The sequence below is a fragment of the Ochotona curzoniae genome, unplaced genomic scaffold (assembly GCF_017591425.1).
Source record: "Ochotona curzoniae isolate NIBS_2020 unplaced genomic scaffold, NIBS_Ocur_1.0 contig_2688, whole genome shotgun sequence".
In the NCBI taxonomy this organism is placed as follows: Eukaryota; Metazoa; Chordata; class Mammalia; order Lagomorpha; family Ochotonidae; genus Ochotona; species Ochotona curzoniae.
This window is the reverse complement of record NW_024465553.1, coordinates 13,456,930-13,474,778: the sequence shown is the minus strand read 5'-3', so window position 1 is coordinate 13,474,778 and position 17,849 is coordinate 13,456,930. Positions and strand designations below refer to the sequence as shown.

Here is a 17,849-nt window from a genome sequence, read left to right as displayed (position 1 = left end):
CCTGGCACACCAATGGTGTTCCCAAGCAACAAAGAGATCTGTGGTGTCTTCCAACTCTTCTAAGGATACAAAAGTCACCAGAAGGACTCATCCTCACGAGCCCATCAAGCTGAATTACCTCCTGAAGGAACTTCTTCCAAATATCATTACACTGGGGCTGGGGACTTCAACATACATGTTTTGGAGGAACACACATATCTAGCATGGAGTGCTATCTGACTCTAGGGAACTTCTGAGTTAAGTTTAAAAGATAAAAATTAGGGGTCTATGCCATGGCATAGTAAGCTAAGCCTCTGCCTGCAGCCCTGGCATCTTACATGGGTACTAATTCATGTCCAGGCTGCTCTGCTTCTGATGTAGCATTCACAGCAAAGAATGGTTCAAGTTCTTGGCCCCCTGCAGCCACAAGGGAGACATGGGGGAAGTACATGGTACCTGGCTTTGGATTGCCTCAATTCTAGCTGTTGCAGCCATTTGGAGAGTGAAACGGCAGATGGAGACCCCTCTGTCACTCTTTCTCTCTGCCTTCCAAATAAAAATTAAAATAAACAAACATATATATACTTTTATATACATATATATATATATATATATATATATGTTTTAAATACAGTAAGTAAAACTCAGAGGGAAGGTGGCAATATAGTAGGCAAATGAACCAAGTAAGAAACAGTATGCTGGTATTAGGCAAAGTATATAAGTGGTTTAGTAAAAGACAGGATGAAGAAAGACATGTAACAAAACTTTTGGGCATACATGTTCATATATAAACACCCCTCTTCCCTGTGGTTTGTCTGTAAATAAAAGGGGTGCAGCAGATATGCCAGTTGGAGATATTCTATTCTAGGGGACAGTTATTGTTCTCTATTTTTTGCCAAAAATCTGTTCTCCCTTAAGAAAACCCTGACATTCTCATTATAATTGAGAAACTATAATTCTCACTAATTTTATGTCATTAGAGTTGTCATTCCATTTCTACTTTTAGGGTAGACTCAAGAACCAGTCTATTCATCCCAGCACGCTGAATCATGCGGCTTCCCTTTTGTATGGGACTGATCTTGCCACCTAGGTCTTATTTGAAGAAACAACTGATGAAAAGGCTTTACTATATATTCCTCTTACAGTTAAGTGTTTGTTATTCATTAGTGGTGTCTGTCATTTCTGGGGGTGTACGTTACAATTGCATGGTCATGACATAGGCAAGGAAAGAAAAGAAACTTCTGACTGAACAAATCCTTGCCTTTCTGAGGACCTCCCTTGGACAAGCAGATACAGAAAATGTTAAGTCATGAAGCAGTCCAATTGTCCTAAGCAGACAACTGTTCGAAGTTTTTGTGAAAGCCTTGGCAGCTTTTTCCTGAAACACAAGTCTCTCTTATGTACATAATATTGAATATTTAGAGGGTTGGATTTCCTTATTAAGTCAGGAGTAGCTCCCAGGAGGCTAAACTAATTTTATTTCTTTTTCTCCTACCAAATGCCATAGTTTCTCCCCTCCCAATTTCTGTGTTTGTCTGAGGAAGTGACTTTTCACCCATACTCCCCACACCCCAAAGAGTAACTGTTTTTTTTTAATTAGCTGACACCCACTGCTTATAAGAAAAATAAAAAAGGAAGAGCTTGCAGAGAACAGTCATGCACTCCAATGGCCATGTTGAAGGAATTAAAAATACGAGGCCAGAATTAGACAAAACGCAGGCCACTGTTGTTCTCAACATGGGTAACACGATAGTCCCTAGAGAGCATCTGTTGAATGCAAAAAAAAAAAAAAAAAAAATTTTGGTCCCCGAGCTCATGAGTCTTACCCAATGTAACGTTCTCCTTCAAAGTCCTCTGGCTACAGGACCTGTAAAGTTGGTCTGAGATGGTCTACCTGCATCTTGTCCAGAGAGGTAGGAGTGGATTGAACAAAGTCTTCCCACAAGACATGGAGAAGATTAGACTTCTTGTCTACTTAGGGTTTTGATCTACCTCTCCCATACGTGTACCTTCACAATAATGCTAGTTACTGAAGCTTAGGCCTTGGAAATTAATGTCGCATTTGTAAAAATAGGGGAACAGGCAATGCATACTTTCTACCGATGGCACAGCCATTTCCCTTCCTAACGTACTAGCGTGCTGAAGATGCATGAACTACAAATGGGTATTTCAATAAAGTACTCTTTCACCCTCTTCTAGCTATCATAGGCTCATTTTTCTCTCTTCAGATTTCTAATTTAGAGGTTTTTGTTTTGATTCTCAATGCTAATTACCCAGCACAGAAGAGCAGGCCACCACTTAGGAAATAAGTCACCGCATTCTCCACCTTCACTTCCACGTCCATTTCCAACTAGGGAACACAAAATAGGATGTTCCAGCCAGGTTTTAAGAGGAAGGTCAAGTTCACTCAGAAGCCTATTGACAGCAGAATCATTCTAAATTAACTGATTGTCTGAAAAAAAGGTGCATCAATGTGAATGAGGCTGAGATTAGCACAGAGCAGACAGGAAAACCAAATATTCAAGTCACCTAGCTGAGAAGAGGGTTTGAAATGTTGACGTAATATACACAAGCGTAAATGCAGCGGCCTACATGCGCAGACAAAACAAAATTTTAGAAGCAAGCAGCTGACACATGCAAGCCCCAATCCAAGAACAGTTAATACTACCGCCCTTCCCCCAACACTTTGCTGTGGCAGATTTTAAAAACTAGCTGGTGAAAAAACACATTTAGTTTATTACTCTCTCTGGAAAAAAAAAACCTCTTAATCCTGAATTAACAGTAATAATGATAGTCTTAAAATTCCACACACACACACACACACACACAAGCACTTGCATGTGGAAGCTCATAAGAAGGGTGGGGCTGGATGAGTTTGTGTTCCTGCTCTTTCTGTAACAGGAACACAAGTCATTTCAACTCCACTCTTCTTGATGCAGGGGTAGTACAGTTGCTCCCCTAAGTCGAGGAAGGTACTGTCCTCTGGGGTTACCTCCAAAAGAAAGAACCTTCCATGGCTGACTGGAGGAGGTTGGTTCCTCGGTGGGGATATTAGATCTCGCGATTCCAAAGACAATCAGTGTTCCGATGACAATCAGAGAATTTTTTTTTTCCTTTCCAAGTACAGAGAAAGAGGGGAACTCCACTCTGGCTCACACAGTCTTAATTGTGGTGTCTGAAGATCACCTGTCACCAATTAGGGAAAAGTGTGTGCAGGTCAGAATTTAGAATCTTTTCCAGATGGTTCTTTACACATGACTTGGACACACAAAGAGAATAGGTTTAAGAAGGTTCTTGAGGAATTTTTGCCAATATCTCATCAACTTATGACATTTGAGCGCATAGGCATCAACAGTGGTATCCGCAAAAGACAGAAATGTTGTAGTGTGTGTGTGTTTAAATCAGAGAAATATATTGCCCAGTAAGGAGAGATGGGTCCTGTGAGAGAACAGTCCCCTGGTGGCAGACAGCAGGCAGCACCAGCAAAGATCGGAGCTTACATAAGTCTCGGTGCTCGGCCCCGGGCCCTGGTGCCGTTTCCAGCCAGGATCCAAGGAGTCCGCGTGCCAGGTGAATGAAATCCTGCCTTTGTTTGACTGGCCCAGAGTCACTCTTGCTCTGGGACGTTCCGTGCAACAGAAACCCAGACACACTTATTATACAGAAACCCAGGAGGGGTAGAGGAAGGAGGCTTGTAGGTGCCAAAGGCAGTGGCAAAAACTGAATAGGCGAGAACTTACTCCCAGCCAAGTCACTGGCGTGTCCTAAAGTCTCAGAGATTCCGGTCTCTGAGGATAGGAGAAAGCATCCTATAAAAGCAACCCACTTGCTGCAACACAGCACTCACATGAAAACAACACTGCTTTTACAAAGTAAGTTACACTGAGAAGAAATTTTCTTTAAAGAAAATTACAAATTTATTTTAATGTAGGTTTTTAATTGTAGGTGTTAGCTATATTGAAAGCTGCTGCCTCTCTAATAGACGCACATCATATGTCACAATAATATCATTAATTCATCAAACACACACACATAATTAAACTATAGGTGACGTCATATCACATTTTTAAGATTATAAAAGTAGTAGGAAAGGGCAAATAATAATGTTGTTAATGTAGCCGAATCACCATTGCCTATAAAACAATTTAAACAGATTGGGTTGAAGTTAAACTTCTCATCACTGACTTGTTCAGTCTTCATCGTGGCTCCCACAAAAATAACAAAATGAGATGTTTGACTGGCTGTTCCTGCGCCAAAATATAAATATGGCAGGAGGCAGGATGAAAGTTTAAATACAGCCAAGAAGAATATACCAAATACTAACTGAAACATTATTATCTCAGGTCAAACAATTCAAAACTCTACCCCGCCAAAATAAACAGCATAGCCAATTTACAAGATTGCACGTCTCAGGTGTTTCTTGTGGTGATGGAATGTCTGAGGCTGCACATCCTTACAGGAATAGTGGATTACAGCATGTGAGAGATGTGATAGACAAGATGTAATAGACAAGAAGAATGAACCTCAAAAGCCAAGCACACTCGCCACTTCCCCATGCACAGGGTCGGGCTGGAGGGCCACTGGTAAGCAAGCAGCTTTTATCATCTCTGCAGTGGAGCGGGAAATCGCAAGCACTGTCAGAGACAGGAGGGTGCGGCCAACTGTGTATTCTTGAAGAGCTTCATCTCAACACCAAATCCACTCATGAGAACGATATGAAGGTACTCACAAAGATATAGGCAAGTTCGCATTCTTCACGCTCATTTTAGAAAGCATGAGAGCTACTTCTAAAAATTTTGGTACAGAAAAATTTACACCTGTGCCTAGATTTTAAAATGTGCATTTCTATGAAACTTTTGCAAACTTCTCACATGCAGAGGAGCCAGCATGGCTGGGGGAGTTTCCTCCAAAAAGAGCAAGCGAAAGTACAAGGCTTGTTCTTTCTGCTCGGAAGCTACCCGCTTCACACTGCGGCTCAGTTCCGTATTTGTAAAGGTCCTTATTTTTTCAGTTACAAATTCATCTCCAAGAATTCACTTTCCTGATGCACTGGTGGTGATTTCGTCTGCATTTGTACCTGAGGAAAGATCTTACATGAGTCAGCACTTACGGCAGAGACCAGAACCCCTGTACAGTGCCAGCTGGATTCTTCAGTCAACCTGCCTAAGTGTGAGTGATGATGGCACAGGGAAAGAACTCTAGGATTGATAGTAAAAGCAATCAAGCAAACAAAATAACCATTTTTCCTTTCTTTCTGGGATAGCTATGGTTTGAAAGAAATTTACAAATCTACCAGGGCTTTGGATTTTAATTCTACACGTGTGCCCATTTGATCCTATGGGTTCTAGAGGAGGTGATCTATGATCCACCCCAGCTCCACGAGATACAAGATCTCAGATCAGCAGTACGGACGGCACGAAGGAGTCCTGTGCTCCCTCGAGCTTTCTGGAGTGATCTGGAAGCAAAATCTCCCTTCCATGGCAAAGCAAAAATTACAGGCATTTTAGGACACCAAGAGCAGACAGTAGACAGAAGACAAAGGCTTGCTGGAGGTCAAGGATGGGAAGAACAGGCTGGGATGAGCATTAGAAAGGGACCACAGAGACATAGCGATCTGTGAAAACTTTATAACCTTGCGTTTGGGAAAGTGATACCACCAAGGCTGGCACTGACCATGGAGTCTGGCCATCAAATGGCTGAGAACAGAAGTCCTCCATCGATTTCCCTTTTTGCTTCTAGAGGACAGAAAGATAGGCAATACACTTTAAAGACCATATTCGCGGTGTGCACATTCAGGCTGCAATTCGACTTTGTTGCTCTCTCCAAAGAATATTCCAAAGAAGGATTTTATTACACAGATATGCTTGAGCTTGCTGTAATGTTAAAATTTCATTTAATTAACACTTTAATTGAAATTTAGTTTCCAAGGACATAAAGCAAATTATATTATTACACAGTTATTTTTCACTATTACGTTCATAGCTTTGCAAAATAAACTTGCTAAATTATTCTATGGTTTTAAAGAGATATTCAATTAGATATAAAAATAAGAGCCTACCTTTAAATACAAAATATAATTTAAAATAAATATTAAACATTTCTAGAATGTACTTCTATTTTAAAATATCAAGAATATCATCTTTACCTCATCTCAACAAGAGTCAGCAGAAGTATTAAAATAAAAGGGGGGGGATTTTATGACTACTTTATGACTATACTTTGCTTTTCCCAAACTTCAACGTTCTCACATGCCCTATTGTTTTCAACTTAGCTTGAGAAATTCCACAATTTTTATTTTTCATCTTTTTTCTGAAATAATCTGACAAGGATTCTATTGACAAACTATGAAATCTGCCGTCTTTGACAAGAAATCTAATGTTCTTCCTTGTACCTAACTCAGCATCCTCTCTTCTATATGTTTCATAGGAGAATATTTACAATCCTTGTTATGTTATCCATAGGGAACCACGGTTTGCTAATACATCATAAATCACAGAACTGCACTGAGAAGCACTGTTCAACGGACTGGGTGCCTCAGTGCTGTCCTAAAGGGCAGAAAACCACAGAAAAGGGGCTGCACTGAGAAGCAAGCGTAAAGAAAGCTTAGTTCACTCCAGCAGCTAGGAAACCCAGGACAATCTCAATGCTCTGAAAGAAAAGTCAGCCAGGAACATACAGATGTATGACTGGTTTTTCCTGCTTGGAGAAGACAATCAAGCTCACTTTTGGTGCACAGATATTTGATATATGTATGTGCACTGAGGCGGTTAAGTCCACATACCTACAATGAAAGGCTCAGTCAAGGTAGGTCTTAATTTGAACACTGAATCATGATGCTAGGAGTAGAAATTTAGGGGGTCACTAGAAATGTTCAATGAACCATTGGAGACTCTACACACAGAGGAATAAGACAGGTAAATAGTACTCTCCTCTGAGCCCCAAACAGAACCACTTCTTGTTACAAACCATGCTTGCTTCACTTTGCAAACTTACACAGTCTCTTGGAGTTGCAACAATCCTAGAAACCAATTCTCATATTCTCAACCAGGTGTCCCAAAACAGATTCCAACTGGGGTTAGAGTAATTTTCTTCTATCATGGTTCAAGGAGCGAACTCAACTGGAGGCATGAACAAAGCCTTTGTACTCTCTGAAAAGAGTTACCCAACACCCAAGAATTAATTACACTGATTAGTTCCTTCTGCTCTGGTAGAATTTTTTTTTTTTTTGCTAACTTCAGAATGAAAACCAGGAAGCCAGAAGAAGAAAAGGAGCAATGTTTACTAGACATTCAAAGCCAATTTCCTGATTCCTTGTTTTATATTGTTTGGTTTTTATTGAGTTTTAAAATCAAATCAGCAAAAGGACACATGCAAGCAGAAATCTCAAAAACGAGATTTTGGCTGAGAAAAAAAACATATTTTTATAATAAAATACTTTCCTACTTATTAATACCAGCAGAATTCCCTCAAATGAAACATTTTCTCTGTCACATGACTATCCAAATCCCACTGTAAAGCGTGGACGATTGTCCTTTTAAACAATAAAACTCAACTATTCAGATTTTGAAAGCATTTGTCTTATTCATAAATACAAATCAGAATTATCTAAGTCTTCTTTTTCTCTCTGAAAGCAGGTGTGCGTGTTTTTCTTTGTCTTTTCATAAGATTCAAACTTAGGACATCATAAAAGGCTAACTCCATGTTCACACTTTATGAGCAACTACATGTGCTTTGTTCGCCTTTGGAATAATATAAAAGAAAATCTCCAGAAATCACATTTCTGGGTACCCAAAAGCATCTTTTAGAGTTGCTGTTGAAGCCGAAGAAATGATCCTTTACAGAAACTATGTAAGAAATACTCAGGGACTTCATGGCATATGTGAACAGAACCTAAAACCAAGCAAGAGAATGCAAATTGCAATGCTTCTCTCTGCAATTGTCTCCCCCAATTAATTTATCATCAACGATCCAAGTTGTTCTAATCTTTGCCTTAAACAATGTATATTAAAACATATTTAGGGTGGAAATCACCCCCGATCCAGGATAAGCAGGTTATTTTTTTCCACTTTTTATCAAACTAGGGTAATAAATTTGTTATTGGCTTGTCTCCCTCCCACCCACTCTTTCTCATACCACATCCCTGACGGCAGGAAAAATCTCTGTGATTAATTAGAGATGTGTAAGACATAACACTTTGAAACCATTGTCAACAGCACCCTTGGGCAGCCATGACCAATCCATTGGAGTGGCCGCAGAGATGAAATTCTTTTGCCGTCAAACAACAAATGATGAGCTTAATGAATGAGGTTAGCTAGTACTTCTGCCAGGAACATTTAGATAATTACAAAGTTCAATTTACATAACATTTAATGTATTCTTAGCACTTTGCTATTGGCTGAACATTTAGAATATTCTTAGCACTTTGCAAGGTAAATTAAAAAAAAATTCCTTTAAGGTGCATCCCATACTTGTAGCCAAGAGTACTACAACACAGTCAGAGGAGAAGGAGAAACACAGAATATAAACATTTTAAGATTTATTATCCATTTTGTGCATACTGAGATTACTAAAGGCATTACTGAAATCAGTTCTGGAGTTAGGAAGAAAATTTTCTTGTGGATGGAACTTGAAGTAGAATTTAAGTTAGAACTCCAAAAGGGGAAGACAGAGAACTTTCCAAGTTAGGGGGCAAAAAATCTAATGAAAAGCACGGAATAATCATCAGAAAACAAAGAGACAGGCCCGTCAGGAGGAACTAAAGTGGTAGTAACAATCAAACAGGAAGTGGCAAATAAATTCTAAAAAAAAAACCACAGGGCTGAAAACCCAGACAGGGGTATTTAGAGTTGATACAAGAAACAAGAGACCCGTGAAATGTTTTCCATTTCAAGTCAAATGGGTAAGTTTTGATGTGTAAACTGTGAATATTTTGACTTGGAATTCTCATTCTGTTTACTAGCTTAACCAATCTTCTTTACTCTTCAACAGTTTTATCCTTAAAATAATTATCACATATTAGCATCACAAGGTGGAGGTGAGGAATGAGTAAAAACTGAAGATTATCAGAGGGGAATTTGATTTTGGTACATTCTGAAATCACAGTTTTCTAATAAGACCCATTTTATGTGAATGTTTGAAGAGTCCCCATATTTGCAAATTCCCTAGAAAAGCATGTTGGAGACTCTTCATGGGTAAGTTAAGTAAATAAAAAGTTCAAAATACAAGAATATATCTGAGATGGAGGTGACAGAACCTCTTCTATCACTGGTTGCATCTTCTCTGATTTCCTTCTACTCCAGAGTCACGTTAGGGAAGTTTTCTGTGACTTCAAGAAGGTATTAACTGCTGGGTGTGAAAATCTTAGGTTCCCATCGGCAGCTGGGGGAGCTGAGCAATGGAGCAAGTCCTTAAAGCACTTTCAAAGAACACTGATTTTTCTGACAATGAAGGGGTGACATCAGCCATTTAGTAATGGAAATGTGGATTTCACAAAACATGGCAATGACAACGTCACACAAACCCAACACTATCCACATAGGTTGAGAGAGAGAGAGAGAGAGAGAGAGAGAGAGAGAGAGAGAGAGAGAGAGACTGGTTTCTACAACTTAAGTTTTACTCTTTAAACAGTACACTTGCATAAACTGGCTTCTAGCACAATCTGTGCATCGATTAGAAATCAGAGGCAAGTATTCTCTTATCTCATTTTACAGAAGCAAACAATGCAAACGCTTCCCGTGGGAGGTAAAGCGTAAGGTCTGCCATCCCCTGCTCCCCCACTCTCACTCTCAGAACCATTCTCCCCATCTGCAGTAGGTCCCCTCTGTGCCACTGCTGAGGAAGTGGTGGGAAGCAGGCAAACACTCTTCCATTTGGTCATACACCTGAAGGAACCTGCTTACCCTTGGCACGGGGACTTGTATTCTGCCAGCTTCCAGTCAGAAACTTATTCTGGATATTTGAACCAACTGGATAGGCCCTGTCCTGCTGCATGCCCGACCTTTGGCTAGCTGTCACAGTATCAGTCTGGGGCCATCAGGGAACTCACAAGCTTATGACAGCAGAGAAAATGCGGGCTTCATCTTCAAATGGCTGTGCCTCTGAAGTCACTCTATCACAGTCATATTGCTCTCCTTCCTTGCTGTGCGACCTTGGCTCCATCACTCTGAGTTTTCAAGCAACTCTTAGCTGAAGTTAAAGAACATATAGGACAGTTAGATTTTGCACATGCAACTACACACATGTAAATGGCTATCTATTTACAGACTCATGGCACTAAATAAATGACTGTCAACATCTTTATTAAAGTGCATTATTTCTATAAGTAAACTAAACGATAGTTGCATATGTAGGTTCACAGGGTTGTTACGGTCAGAATGTTCCATTAATTCTCAACTCTATTGGAAAGTATCAGGCACGAGAGATGCAGGCTCTCACCTCCTTTAGCACTAAGAACACAACCTTGAGGCAGCTTCCTTACACATCTCCCAAGGTTTGTTTTGTTTTATTGTTGTTTATTTCATGCAGAAAGTAAGGAATAAAAGAGATGTGGGGGGGGGGCAGAAGCTGTGTAATACATATCCTCGTGTGGTTCTGTGATAAAGGAGCGTGGTTACATGGTGTGGAACTGCGGTATTAACTTCAGCGGTCAATGTTAGATATAGTTCAATGGAGATTTGGGAATTCCTTCCTCTGATGCTTTACTGCATATATGTCTTAGAAAACTGCTTTCTCTCTAAAAGGAGTATCCAACATTCAATCAACTTAAGCCTCCTAGGTACATGTACCGGTGACCTCTCAGAGCATGTTTGGGTTTCTTCCCCAGCAGGGCTTAAGTGTGACAGTAGAGGCAGCATGACCTGCCCAAAGAAATGCTGGCCTCTGCGAGCCTGGCCAGTCAACCTGAAGAAAGCTCATGTCACTGTATCTTCCCAAGCATTACAGAAAAACTTTGACCGACACCAAAGCGAGCGTCATCTATATGTTCACCTCGTGTTAGAACTCAGTGGTATCGCATCCAGCAGGGAGCCATCAAAAGTTCACCTCTATCCAGACCCAGGGCAGATGGAATCCGACAAAGCGAAAATACACTTGCCCTGTCTGGACTTGGTGAGGTCATTTTGACTCAGCACGGCGACTTTAAATTTTGCCCAAATGGAGCCCCAGATTGCCTTGAGTTTCTGTTGCAGACTGGGAAGAAAGCTCTTTGGCTGGGTCCTGGTGTTTGAGGGCAGTGGCAACTTCACTGCCTCTGATTGGCCACTGGCCAGAGAGAGACGCCCCCACTGGACCTGACTATGGAAGCTGCAGACTGCGAAGCGCTGGCAGTGTAAGTGTCTGTACCACCGACCTGGGTGCTGTCCTGCTCCTGCCGCTTCTCTCACTGCCTGGGAACTACTACACGCAGTGACTCGCTGGCTCCTTGGTCCATGGCCTCTGAGACCCGAGTTTTCCCAATCTGAGCTTCACATCTTTCTTCAGAGTCTGAGGGCTTCGCTGGCTCTAGAACAGAATACCTGGGCCAGAGCTACAAGCCAGTGGTGATTCTGACAGTCCTGATCCTTGCTGGTCCTGGGCCTAGTGTGGGTGCAGCAGCTAGTATGGACAAGGCCAGTAGGGAGTCACTACTATGCGACTTCTGGGGATCACTCCTGACTTCTGCTCCTGCATCTCTTTCTTTGGGGTCCTGCTGCTTCCAGTATGTATGCCACTAGGTCTTGCCTGCATGTTCTGCATCACTAGAAAGCTGCTGGCCAAATCCCCCTGGCAGCTGAGAGACCTGGAAAGAGCAGTTGTACTGCTTAGCCATTGAGGAAGCAGCTCTCATGCCCCCGCGATCTGTAATGCTGCCTCCTGCTGGTTGCCTTTGGACATGGAGCTGTGACATATCAGAGATCTGATCTGCAACCTGTTTTTTTGTTTGTTTTAAAAAGCTCCTACAGCAGAAGCAGTGGAAGGCTTTTGCGTTGGCCTAGCAATGGGACTTGGGCTTCCCACTGGCCTTGCTGGCGGGTCTGCCTGCACTCACTGTGGCATTCTACGTCCTGGAACAGCTCATTGATGAGGCTGCCATGCCTCTGGGCAAGTAGTACACCTCCCCACGCCAGTGTGTTTCTCCAAGCTGGGCTTTCTTGTTGCCATCATTCATGTTGCACTCATCTGTCACCTGGTGGCATCCTTAGCCACCCGCTTCTACAGCTCTCCACTCATCCAGGTCCCACAGCCCAGCAAGCAGGACACAACCATAGCTTGGTTCACTGGGAACTATGTCTATCTCCTGGCCCTAAGCTCAGTCCATTAAGTCTTTTCTTGGACACTGGGACTCTCCCATTTCAACCTGCTGGGTGACTTTGGATACTTCAACTGGCTGGAAAATTGCTACATGGTGTTCCTCTACAAGGCAGCCACTGCCAGCCTCAGCGCAGTCGGCGTGGTGAAGATCTTCACGACCACTGTGCAGGCCTAGCTCATCTGAGCCTTTGGGCTGGACAGATTGTTACTGCCTGTTTCTGGCTTCCCCTGGACACCTAGGAAGAGCCAGCACCACTGACTTATGGCTGGGGTGGGAAGAAGAAAACCATTAATTGCCTCCTGTTGACTAGGCCTGGAAAGAGCCCGAGGTGTTGGACCTCAGGGCTTGGCATCATGAGGGTCGATGGCAGAGGGGAATTCAGGCATTTGCATGGTTGCATAATGCAAACCAGATTTGGAGGTCAGGCCCCTGCTTTTCCAGATTTAACCATGGTCTCAGCTTGGGTCAAGCTAGGGGACTGGGTCTGGCTCACGGTGCCAAATGCACTCACACAATCTGTCTTGCTATTTCAAGCCTGTAGCCATGCTTGCATAATATTCTGTGTAATACGTTGGGGTGGGGTTAGAGGAGGGGCTGGACCAGGGTAGGCCCCAGAATTGGATTGTTTGTCTTGCCCTTGGCCAAGTGGAGACACTGAAGGCTTAAAGGTGAAGAAGCTGTACCAACGAGCAATAAAGTGGATCCCTAGGGAGGGATGTGGGGGATACCAAAGGGGAATGTCTCTGTCTGGTCATAAACCAAGTTTAGAATTGCAAATTCAACATTTAATGAACATTAAATAATCTATAAAGATATCACACCTATTTTTATGAAAATTATAATCAAACTAGTGCACAGGAACCCACATGTAGAGTAAAATCAAGATAGTGCTAGCATATAGATTACTTAAAATAACAGGAAGTAAGTTTATAGAGTCACAGTGTGGAAGGCTCAGGATATAGATAGCTCCTATTTTTGAGAACGTACTCTGTAGCATTGAATGTCTCATAAAATTCTTCAATGTAGTCAGTGTCATCATGACTATATTATAGGTGAAGACACCAGACTTCAGAAACATGAAATTTCACAAGATCGCCTGATTATGAATGGTTTGAGCTGGTCCTCGAACCCAAGTCTCCTTGATGTCAATGTTCAGGGCATACACATGCACTCTCCCAAGCTAGCAAACAAAACTTTTATTAAAGCTTGGGTGATTATAAGTCATTGAGAATTACTGAGTGGGCAAGTGAAAGACTAGATTTGGGCTTTGAAAGATCGATTTGACATTAATTAGTAAAATAGATTAGAATCAGGGGATAGAAAATAAAGGAGTTGACTTAAAGACCAGTGTATAGTCTAGATCACTGGCAATGGAATGGAAAGGATGGGGCAGAGATAAGAAACTATCCAGTGTGACTTGTCAGACATGTTTAATGTTCATGTTTAAAGGGCACTAAAATGAAATGGGATTAGTCACTGCTTGTTGACCTGAGAATTTCCATGACAAATGCCTTCAAAGAGAGCACTGACGTGGTACTCCATCTGCCAACCACATGAGCTTATTTTTAACTGCAAAGTTCTATTATTTTAAATACGGCCTAAAAAGCATCTGTTGGACCTATGGAAAACCAACAGTTTGGATGCTGGGATCACTTCCCAGTTGGTCTGAATTTCCAAGTCCAACAAATCTGAAAGTTACTCAAACAAATAGTATTTGATTCCAAATTTCTTGGTCCCAACTCAGGATATATGGAACAGCAGTCCTGCTCCATCCTTGGTTTCACTTTCCTGTGGTCAACCACAGTGACAATACTAAACAAAGCATCAAGAAGTAACAATTCATAATTTATAAGTTGTGCACTTTGGAATATATTGATGACATTGTATGTCATCCTGCTCTACCTTTGCATGACATGGGCTCTTCCTTTTCCCACTGTATCCAAGTGGTACATGATAGCCAGCCAGCCATCTGCTGTCTTATCAGCATGGTATTGTAGCACTTGCATTTAAGTAATCCTTATTTTATTTCATTATGGCTGGATCTTCATATATGCCACAGAGAAACTTTAATTAAAAACGAAGACAAAAGTTCCCAACTTAACAAGAAAAACGTAAGATTTTACACCAATGTTCCCAACTCTATGGAAAAAGATGAATCTTCTATTCAAAGAGCCGCGACGAAGAAAAAAGTATGTTAACTTTATTGCTTCATCTTAGATTGCAAAACGTATGGCCGCAGTGCAACCAAGGGTTCAGTCAGAGATGTGAGAGGTGTGCTGGTTTTGTAAAGGTGTTTAGTAAAATACACAGCATACCCAGAATTTAGTCCTTGCTGAGGTACCAGGCATCCGCTGGAGAAGAAGGAACATATGCGAAAACTGGCATGAGGATGGTTAGATAATCAAAGCAATTTAATTGAGCAGGTAGTCAGGGGTTCTATTCAACCATCAGTTAAAATTCAGTCCTTAAAATCATAAGGAAAATTTTGACCATGTAATACTTACCTTTCTTTTTGGAATACAGAATAAAGAAGGGGAAGTTACAAGAAGAGAAGCTAAACTTCAAAAGATGCTATTTTCTAAGATAATATGCAACTGGAAAGCTTTGTAGACAACCATTTTAGGTGACATGTACCTCTTTTGAAATTAATGGAGCTTTCTAGTGCCAAGAATCTCTCAGGCCACCTAGGATTTATACCACATGTTATTAGCAAGTAGCAACATATAAAAGATGAGATATAATATTCAAAATGCTTGTAATAGCAAAGTCCTTCATGCCAATTTTAGTAGCATAAAAATGATTGTGCATGTCCAATAAATCTGCTGGCTTTCAACCACTGGAATCTGACCAGATGCACCTTCTGTCTGTTGCATAAAGCCAGAATTCAGAAGACCAGAAAAAAAAATTAGTGCTGGTATTCACTCTAACCTCTTGATCCTCCATTGCCCCATTAGACTCAACCCATAAAACCCAATTTCTCTATTATTTGAAAACGTGGCAGCTGGACAGCAGGAAACATGCATGGGAACAATTCAGGGCCTTGTAAAGATCACCAGGATGAAATTGTCAAGCAGTATAAATGTGGCAGATAAACCCTTTCTTTCCTGTGTACATGAAAAAGCAACCATATCTAATATACACGGAACTGAAAAAACTATAGGCTCGAGCAGATTAAAGTTGCTTTGAACATAAAAAGAAGAAAGAGGAGGAAGCATGATGAATATACAAGTGAGGCTGAGAACAGGTCAAGAAGAGGGCTCTTTTCCAAGGAAAGATGGAGTCCCATCCAATGGTTTTCACAGTGACCAGATCAAGGAAAAACAGGGATGGTGTTGGAAATACAGAGAATTCCATGCTCAGACACCTGGGTTGTCGTCTTGATGAAGCTAGAAATTAACTTGAAAAAAAATCACTTAAATCCTCTAGCCTCGTATCTTCCACTATGAACATGATCCTCTTCCAATTCCAGGGATTTTTAAGCAATCAGATTTAACATCTATGAATTTTTAATACAACCCTAGAAGTTAGCAAACTGGAAAAGCCTGTGAATTTCCAGAACATAACAAGGAGACTAAAAGAAACAAGGAATTCTGAGGTCATCAGATGTTCATTTCTTAACCCTTCAAAGGACATTTCAATAAATATGTTATTAATAAAATTGACATAGTTCACCTTTAATGTCTCATTGAATATATCTTAAAAGTTGAATAAAATCATGCATTGTGTTTAACTCTAGGAAAAATTAATGTGCAAAATTCAAACTTCAAGCCAATAAATTAAAAGAAAATTCCATTACAAAGGAATTTATCTTAACAATATTTTTGTAGAAATATTTCTTCTCTGGAATACATGTACTATTTAAATTTGAAATTTATAAACCAAAACAAGCACCAATCGAATTTTTTTGTATAAAACTAAATGTCCCCAATGAAATGTATTCAAAAACCTGTTGTAGAGTTTAAAACGTTTTGTATCAAGGTCAAGTTATGAAATTACAAACGCAGCTCTGCATTGTTATAAATACAAACATTTTACTAAAGATCTAATCACACAGAGAGTCAAATTCCATACAATGACCGTGGGTCCTAAAGATCTCTCCCTTTTCTCCCTAGCCCACTGAGCAGTGTGTCTCTTCATCTCCCATCCATTTCCTCACCCCAGCCACACCAGTTTCCATGATCCTGTAAACTGCTCAGGCATGCTCTCACTATAGGAATTCATTCATTTTCTTTTCCTCCTGACCAGAATGTGCCACTGCCTCAGATATTAAAATGAATCGAATTTTGTTCCTTTCTTAAGTCTTCCCCGGACACGCTATTCCAAATTGCAGATCCTTTTACAATTTCCGTTCCTCCCTGTGACGCACAGCACCTGCTGATATACCAGAGGCTTGACTTGGGTGTTAGGTCAACATCCCACAAAGCCAGTTCTTGCACGTGTTTTGTTGTAGCCTTGGCTCAAGAGCAGTATTGCCTTAGAGCAACTGCTTACTCAATAAACATTTGCTAATGTGATTGATAATAGACAGTGTCAAGGTCCTGTCCATTTCTTATTTTTTCAAGAAAACAAAGAGATGGCTAACATAGTGTCTTGCGAGTCAATCTTATGAATGGCTAACAATGTAAGGGGTGCCTGCACATCCTCCTGTGAAGAAGCTGTGAGAATCACACAGCCAGAAACTCCCATTTGTACAGGTCCCTCCAAATTTTAAGGATAATATATTTACTGATCTAATTCAAAATGATTCTAAAATACTTATCTGGATAAATCATGTGGATATGGTCTCAAAAGTATGCCAAGCACTTTATTAGTAGAATATTAAGATTTTACACACATTATTGTTCTCAAGAGTTTTAGGGTTTTTTTTTTCCAAAGGGAGAAACATCCCCATTTGGGCTAGAAATGTAAGATTCTGGCTTTACTGTTCCTGTAAAATTCCAGAACAGTGTGGCTTACCTAAAAAACATTTTTTTTTCTTAACATTTAGAAACATCAATATGGGCTATTTTCCAATTATTGGGGTGTATCTAGAGGTTTGTCCTTATTAAAGGCAGTTGCAAAGACTACATTTGTGAATCTCTTCTGAAAGTGTTGCCTCATCTGCACTTAGTGACTCTGTTCAATGCATCATACTCTAATATGGAAATAAGGAAAGTAGAAAGACATCAATTACCCGGACCCCATTTATGGTGGATGCAGGTCCTTCTTTGAACACATTCATACTGTGACTTATCTCGCTTATCTCACTATATTAAACTTATGTTCAGTTGTCTTCTATGTCAATCAAAATGTGTTCATGGGGAACAATTCTAAAGAGTTTTGTATTTTAATAGATTGTTTGTATAGATTGAAGGTAGGATGAAGGCATTTTAAAAGGCGTTTCCTCTTATAAACTCAGTATTTTATCTTCCCTTGGCATCTCCAAATATCCCTAAACCTGGTGATTTTTAAGAGTGTGGACATCAAGAAAACTCAAATCTGATTTCTCCTTCCTGACATTTTTAACTGAATTAACTTGCAAAAAATGAGCACAGCCTTATGAAGTGTCATAAGAAAAAGTGGTAGCTCATGGTCTTTTGAT

The 17,849-nt window shown here is 40.6% G+C and overlaps 1 pseudogene; it reads left to right on the top strand.

The window, feature by feature from the left end:
• Nucleotides 1-10,830: 10,830 nt before the first annotated feature.
• LOC121153220 lies at nucleotides 10,831-12,526 on the top strand (annotated as a pseudogene).
• Nucleotides 12,527-17,849: the final 5,323 nt, after the last annotated feature.